Genomic DNA, 7,350 nt, shown 5'->3' on the forward strand with positions numbered 1-7,350 from the left:
AAGGCATTGGGTATGCAGGCCCAGATCTTTAATTTCAGATCCGAGAAAGGCTTATTAGGCGATAAAACGGAAATCAAGAGATAAGGCGAAGGGAAACACAGCTGAGTCAAGCGGTATAGAAAAGATGAACAAAGAAATATATTTCTTCAGTGACATTTTTTCGCTTTCCCGGCATCCGCCGTTCTCACAATAACTAATAATATTATGATTTGAAACAAAACCACTCATGCACCATTGTAATAGAACAATTGTATGTAAATAGATGGCTGGCTACTTTTAAAAATATCCTATTCAGTGTGTGCTGTGGTTACTTTGTGCTAGCACAGTAAATAATCGGATTTTTGCTGTTTGATGTGTATATGTTTTTTTTTATATAAGTTTTGTACTTGCAGATGAGCTCTTATATAAAGTAAAAATACAAACTTATCTGATATTAAGATATCTCGAGATAAATACTGTACACAGGGTCTGATCCTGATATGTTTGGTATTGCACAGCCGCTGTGTAATATCGTACAACTGAAATGCTAATGCAGCAGAAGGCATCTGTATGAAAATGATGCCTCATGCCAGCATCTCCGAAGACGCAGTACTGAATCGCCATTGCGACCATCGGTTGAGGTGGTTGTAGCCCTTGGACACCTGTGTAAACTGATGATTTTCCAGTCTGGCCATTGGAACTCCTCTGCCATGACCAGGAAGTCTGTGCCTGACAAAACAGACCCTGGGCTCGGCATGCCTACAAAACAGGGGCACGCCCACGGTGTGTGAAATGGTCCCTGTTGCCACACCTGCCCCGCTCCCCAAATCCCGCACTTTTTTTTTTTATACAGTGATCAGCTGAACACAGGGGTTGTCTCTGATCTCAGCCTTCACTGCCAGCAGGCAGAGAGGCGGTGCAGAATGCCCTATTAACGCTATCTGAAGATAGCAGTATTATCACAGGGCTCCCTATTGTATTTTTTTTTTTGTAAATCCAGGCAAATCACATTTCCTATTACAAGTATGGTGAATGTGATCTGGTTACTAAAACAAATGTGAATTTATGGTAGCTGGGAGGATAATTTTGTGAATTCTTCTCCAATTGCCTATTTAGTGATACTAAAATAATGTAAACAGGGTATGATAACACCCTTTTTCACATTATTTTAAAATATAAAATTATTTTTAGATATTTGCCCGATATGTATAGTTAATAGTTTAAGTCCCCAGATATTCCCAGTAGGTCATGTTTTTAGGATTTCTGTTTGTGGAAACAGGTGGGATAATTACTGGTTCAGCAAAATAGATCACATCAACTGTACGTTCCTAAAGAAATCCTGAAAACATGAACTGCTGAGGGGGTACTTGAGGTATGGAGCTAAAAACTGCTGGTTTAAGGGGTTGTGAAAATGTTACTAGTTAACATTATTATCTCTGAGATCGCAGGGTGTTCTGGACTCACATTATCCAATCATGGACCCTCCTCTTCCCGTCACATCCGGAATTTGTTCTGGCCGATGACGTGAATAGTTGCTTGCTTCTATCCCACCTTTATCAGCTCTAAGTGGTTATTAAGGAGTCAGCTTTCTTGCTTTTTCCAATTGTATATAACCTCTCTACTATAAGCAGATGTTGTCGGTGTGTGGCTTTCATGCATCAGTCCCTAATCTTTAGAATCCAGACATTTCTATTAAACTTGTCAGCAGATGCCTGAATGGTCACATGGAAACTTTCTACATTATACAATATGGTGCCGCTATGTATTCACGGGCATGTAACATGTACGCTGCGGCTATTTGAGATTTCTCAGTGGCCTTGTCATTTTATTTTAAAATCATTTCCATTTCAGCATGCTGTCTACTGGTAATGGTTTCTTCTATGCGTGCATGCAGCACTGTATTCTATTTCCCATATGGCTGGACTCTGATCTACACATTTCCACAAAAAAAATAATCAAATCAATAACACATTTTAATGGTTAGGGGTGTTATCTGGGTGACTGGGTCTTTGTTTTTATGTTGGAATCACTACACTAACATGTAACATATGCAGGGCTGGTTCTACACTTTGTGGCGCCCAGGGCTGAAAGTTTCCACCGCGCCCCCCCCCCCCCCGCGCCTAGTAAAACAGTTAGTGCGCGCCGAAGGCTTCATAGGGGAGGGGCGTGGCCACAGTTATGCCCCCTGTAGTTATGCCCCCCAGTAGCTATGCCCCATGTAGCTGTGCCCCCGGTAGCTGTGCCCTCAGTAGATTTGCCCCCTGTAGCTGTGCCCCCAGTAGCTGTGCCCCCAGTAGCTATGCCCCAGTAGTTGTGCCCCTGTCGCTGTGCCTCCAGTAGTTGTGCCCCCTGTACCTATGCCCCCAGTAACTGTGCCCCCAGTAGTTGTGCCCCCTGTAGCTGTGCCCTCAGTAGATTTGCCCCAGTAGTTGTGCCCCCTGTAGCTGTGCCCCCAGTAGCTGTGCCCCCTGTAGCTATGCCCCAGTATTTGTGCCCCCTGTAGCTGTGCCCCCAGTAGTTGTGCCCCCTGTAGCTGTGCCCCCTGTCGCTGTGCCCCCAGTAGTTGTGCCCCCTGTAGCTGTGCCCCCAGTAGTTGTGCCCCCTGTTGCTGTGCCCCCAGTAGTTGTGCCCTCAGTAGTTGTGCCCCCTGTTGCTGTGCCCCCAGTAGTTGTGCCCCCTGTAGCTGTGCCCCCAGTAGTTGTGCCCCCTGTTGCTGTGCCCCCAGTAGTTGTGCCCCCAGTAGTTGTGCCTCCTGTTGCTGTGCCCCCAGTAGTTGTGCCCCCTGTAGCTGTGCCCCCAGTAGTTGTGCCCCCTGTTGCTGTGCCTCCAGTAGTTGTGCCTCCTGTTGCTGTGCCCCCAGTAGTTGTGCCCCCTGTTGCTGTGCCCCCAGTAGTTGTGCCCCCTGTTGCTGTGCCCCCTGTTGCTGTGCCCCCTAGTAGCCGCTTACAAACACAAATAATGAACAAGCAACAATACTTACCAGCCCCGTTCCTGCTCCCGACCGCTGCTGCTCCGTTTGGTCGCCAGCTCCTCTCTATGGGAGAGACTTCATGACATCTCTCCCATAGCAGCGCCGCACAGACACTAGAGGTCAATTATGACCTCTAGTGTCTGACTATGGAGCCGGCTGCAGCGGGCGCCCACACAGCCCACGGTGCCCGCTGCAGCCAGGGAGTGGGATGCAGGGTGCGGGTAGGCGGCAGGCACCTGCGGGGTGACTACAGCCACGCCCGCAGGCTGCAGTGCCCTGGGCGCAGGCACTGCTTGACCACGCCAAGAACCGCTCCTGAACATATGACAATTAACAGCACAGAGGGACAAAAAACAAAAAGGCATTAATGGGCATATTTATCGATATTATTTTTACAAAAAAAATGTGAAAGGGTGTTATCACACCTTTTCCACAATATTATATTATCACCTAAATGTACTAAAGGGCAATTGGAGGAGAATTCATAAAATTCTCCTCCAAGCCCTTGGTATCACATTTTTTTAGTAATGAGGCTGCCTGAATTTACTTTTAAAAAAAAAAAATTGTAAGAAAAAATACCGGCGGGAGCCCTGTGATAATAACTCAAATTTGAGAGAGCATTATCTGGGCTTTCCTATGGTTCCCTGACCCTGCACAACTTTCTCTGCCTGCTGGCACTGAAGGCTGTGCTCAGATCTGGTGTCATAAATAGACCTATAAGTGACTGATTTCTAATTATCAGTATGCACCTATCTCGGAGCTCTTGATCAGGCATATCAAGCCCCTAGTGTCAGTATCCTATAGATCCCACTGAATGTTAGTCAATCTATTTAATTGATCAGCTGACTACCAAATAGAAAAATATAAAAAAGAAAGAATCTGCCACTGGCTCCAACTGATGCATGGTTGCTATTTATACATCTATTGATGTTCTACAGCAGGGGTGGGGAACCTTTTTTCTACCGAGGGCCATTTGGATATTTATAAAATCCTTCGGGGGCCATACAAGTCTGCCCCCGCGCGCGCCCCAAAAAATGGGTGTGGCCAGTTAAAATGGGACGTGATACACATATGCCCCCAATAGTGCAGTGCCAGATCCACAATTGCCCCCACAGTGCCAGGTATACAAATGCCCCTCACAGTGCCAGGTATACAGATGCCCCCACAGTGCCAGGTATACAAATGCCCCCACAGTGCCAGGTATACAAATGCCCCTCACAGTGCCAGGCATACAGATGCCCCCACAGTGCCAGGCATACAAATGCCCCCACAGTGCCAGGCATACAAATGCCCCTCACAGTGCCAGGTATACAGATGCCCCCACAGTGCCAGGTATACAGATGCCCCCACAGTGCCAGGTATACAAATGCCCCTCACAGTGCCAGGTATACAGATGCCCCCACAGTGCCAGGTATACAGATGCCCCCACAGTGCCAGGTATACAAATGCCCCTCACAGTGCCAGGTATACAGATGTCCCCACAGTGCCAGGTATACAGATGCCCCCACAGTGTCAGGTATACAGATGCCCCCACAGTGCCAGGTATATAGATGTCCCCAAAGTGCCAGTTATACAAATGCCCCTCACAGTGCCAGGTATACAGATGCCCCCACAGTGCCAGGTATACAGATGTCCCCACAGTGCCAGTTATACAAATGCCCCTCACAGTGACAGGTATACAGATGCCCCCACAGTGCCAGGTATACATATGTCCCCACAGTGCCAGGTATATGTCCCCACAGTGCCAGGTATACAAATGCCCCTCAGTGCCAGGTATACAGATGCCCCCACAGTGCCAGGTATACAGATGCCCCTCAGTGCCAGATATACAGATGTCCCCACAGTGCCAGGTATACAAATGCTCCTCAGTGCCAGGTATACAGATGTCCCCACAGTGCCAGGTATACAGATGCCCCCACCATGCCAGGTATACAGATGCCCCCACAGTGCCAGGTATACAGATGCCCCCACAGTGCCAGGTATACAAATGCCCCCACAGTGCCAGGTATACAGATGTCCCCACAGTGCCAGGTATACAAATGTCCCCACAGTGCCAGGTATACAAATGCCCCTCAGTGCCAGGTATACAGATGTCCCCACAGTGCCAGGTATACAGATGTCCCCACAGTGCCAGGTATACAGACCGCCGCCGCCCGACAATAGCCGCGCTCTCCTCCGTGTGGTGACAACTGAGACACGCTGCCGCCGGACTGTGCGGTGGCGTGTCTCACTGAGAGGAGCGGGTGGGCCGGACCAAACGGCTTCGCGGGCCTTATACGGCCCGCGGGCCGGAGGTTCCCCACCCCTGTTCTACAGTGTACTGTCTGAGTATTATATATGTATTGCCTGTTAAATACTCTTAAGATCCATACACACTGGGCGAGTTTGAGCTGAAAACAGGTCACTTTTGGTGTGTTGAGCTGCTTTCAGCTCATATCCGCCCAGTGTGTATGGACAAGCGATGAGCGGTGAGAGCTGATGCGCGCTCCCACTTCATCGCTGGCGGCTGCCGTTCATCTACTGCAGGGGTGGGGAACCTTTTTTCTACCGAGGGCCATTTGGATATTTATAAAATCCTTCGGGGGCCATACAAGTCTGCCCCCGCGCGCGCCCAAAAAAATGGGTGTGGCCAGTTAAAATGGGACGTGATACACATATGCCCCCAATAGTGCAGTGCCAGATCCACAATTGCCTCCACAGTGCCAGGTATACAAATGCCCCTCACAGTGCCAGGTATACAGATGCCCCCACAGTGCCAGGTATACAAATGCCCCCACAGTGCCAGGTATACAAATGCCCCTCACAGTGCCAGGCATACAAATGCCCCCACAGTGCCAGGCATATAAATGCCCCTCACAGTGCCAGGTATACAGATGCCCCCACAGTGCCAGGTATACAAATGCCCCTCACAGTGCCAGGAATACAGATGCCCCCACAGTGCCAGGTATACAGATGCCCCCACAGTGCCAGGTATACAAATGCCCCTCACAGTGGCAGGTATACAGATGTCCCCACAGTGTCAGGTATACAGATGCCCCCACAGTGCCAGGTATACAGATGCCCCCACAGTGCCAGGTATACAGATGTCCCCAAAGTGCCAGTTATACAAATGCCCCTCACAGTGCCAGGTATACAGATGCCCCCACAGTGCCAGGTATACAGATGTCCCCACAGTGCCAGTTATACAAATGCCCATCAGTGCCAGGTAAACAGATGCCCCCACAGTGCCAGGTATACAAATGCTCCTCAGTGCCAGGTATACAGATGTCCCCACAGTGCCAGGTATACAGATGCCCCCACAATGCCAGGTATACAGATGCCCACACAATGCCAGGTATACAGATGCCCCCACAGTTGTTCGGGAGTCATTGCATAATTTCTTCTCGCAGCCTGCTGAGGTGGCAAGGATCTGCGGAAAGGCAACTGTTACCGGTACTTTGCACAGGTTTAACTTCTTTACGTGTCTAATCCTGTTGCATTTGGGCACGACAAGCAGGAAAAGGAAGATTAATGCAGAACAATTGAATAGCTCCTTTGGACATCCATTGCTATCAGGTGTGCAAAAAAATAAATGTAATTCCCCCCTTGCATATGACAGAGTGTAAATATGTTTTTTTTATCCAGCATATTATGACTTACCTGTGAGATGTTAGCACCACTGCACATTTGTTCTGTATTTCTTCAGCAATGATCTTCCATAGATGCCTTTTTGTTTTTGGGTCCATTCCTGAACTTGGCTCATCCTGGGAAAACCAGAAATAACTGAGTATATGCGTAATGTAAGGATAACTCACACCATAAGCTAAACATTTGTGTTTTTGACAGCCGGGATTAGGAAAATTTTTAAATTGTCATTAGCAATGTTACATATATGGGAGAGTCGGATGTGACTGGGTGGGAACCATAGCTGCAACTAACCAATCACGACTCTCCTTCTCTGGCATGACCTCCTGCAAAGTATATTGGCAGAGAGTGCCTGTTGCCAACATTTCATAGAGATGCCACTATGGATTTGTTTTTAAAATGTTTAATGAAATGTGTCTATATCTCTATGCGCCCTAGAGCTGCGCCTTGTATGTTTACCACCATTGTTTGGGGGGTATATTTACTAAAATGCGGGTTTGTAGAAGTGGAGATGTTGCCCATAGCAACCAATCACATTCTGACTATTATCTCCTAGAATGTGTTAAATAAGTAGAATCTGATTGGTTGCCATGGGCAATAGCTCCACTTCTATAAACCCACATTATAGTAAATATATCCCTTAGTGTCTGCTTCTCTCATCCTGCTCGCAGCTAGATTTATCAAACTTTGGAGAGAGATAAAGTGGAGAGATATTATAGGGTCTATGTACTAAGCTTTGGAGAGAGATAAAGTGGGCAGAGATAAAATACCAGCCA

Source organism: Pseudophryne corroboree, chromosome 7 (genome assembly GCF_028390025.1).
Source record: "Pseudophryne corroboree isolate aPseCor3 chromosome 7, aPseCor3.hap2, whole genome shotgun sequence".
Classification (NCBI taxonomy): Eukaryota; Metazoa; Chordata; class Amphibia; order Anura; family Myobatrachidae; genus Pseudophryne; species Pseudophryne corroboree.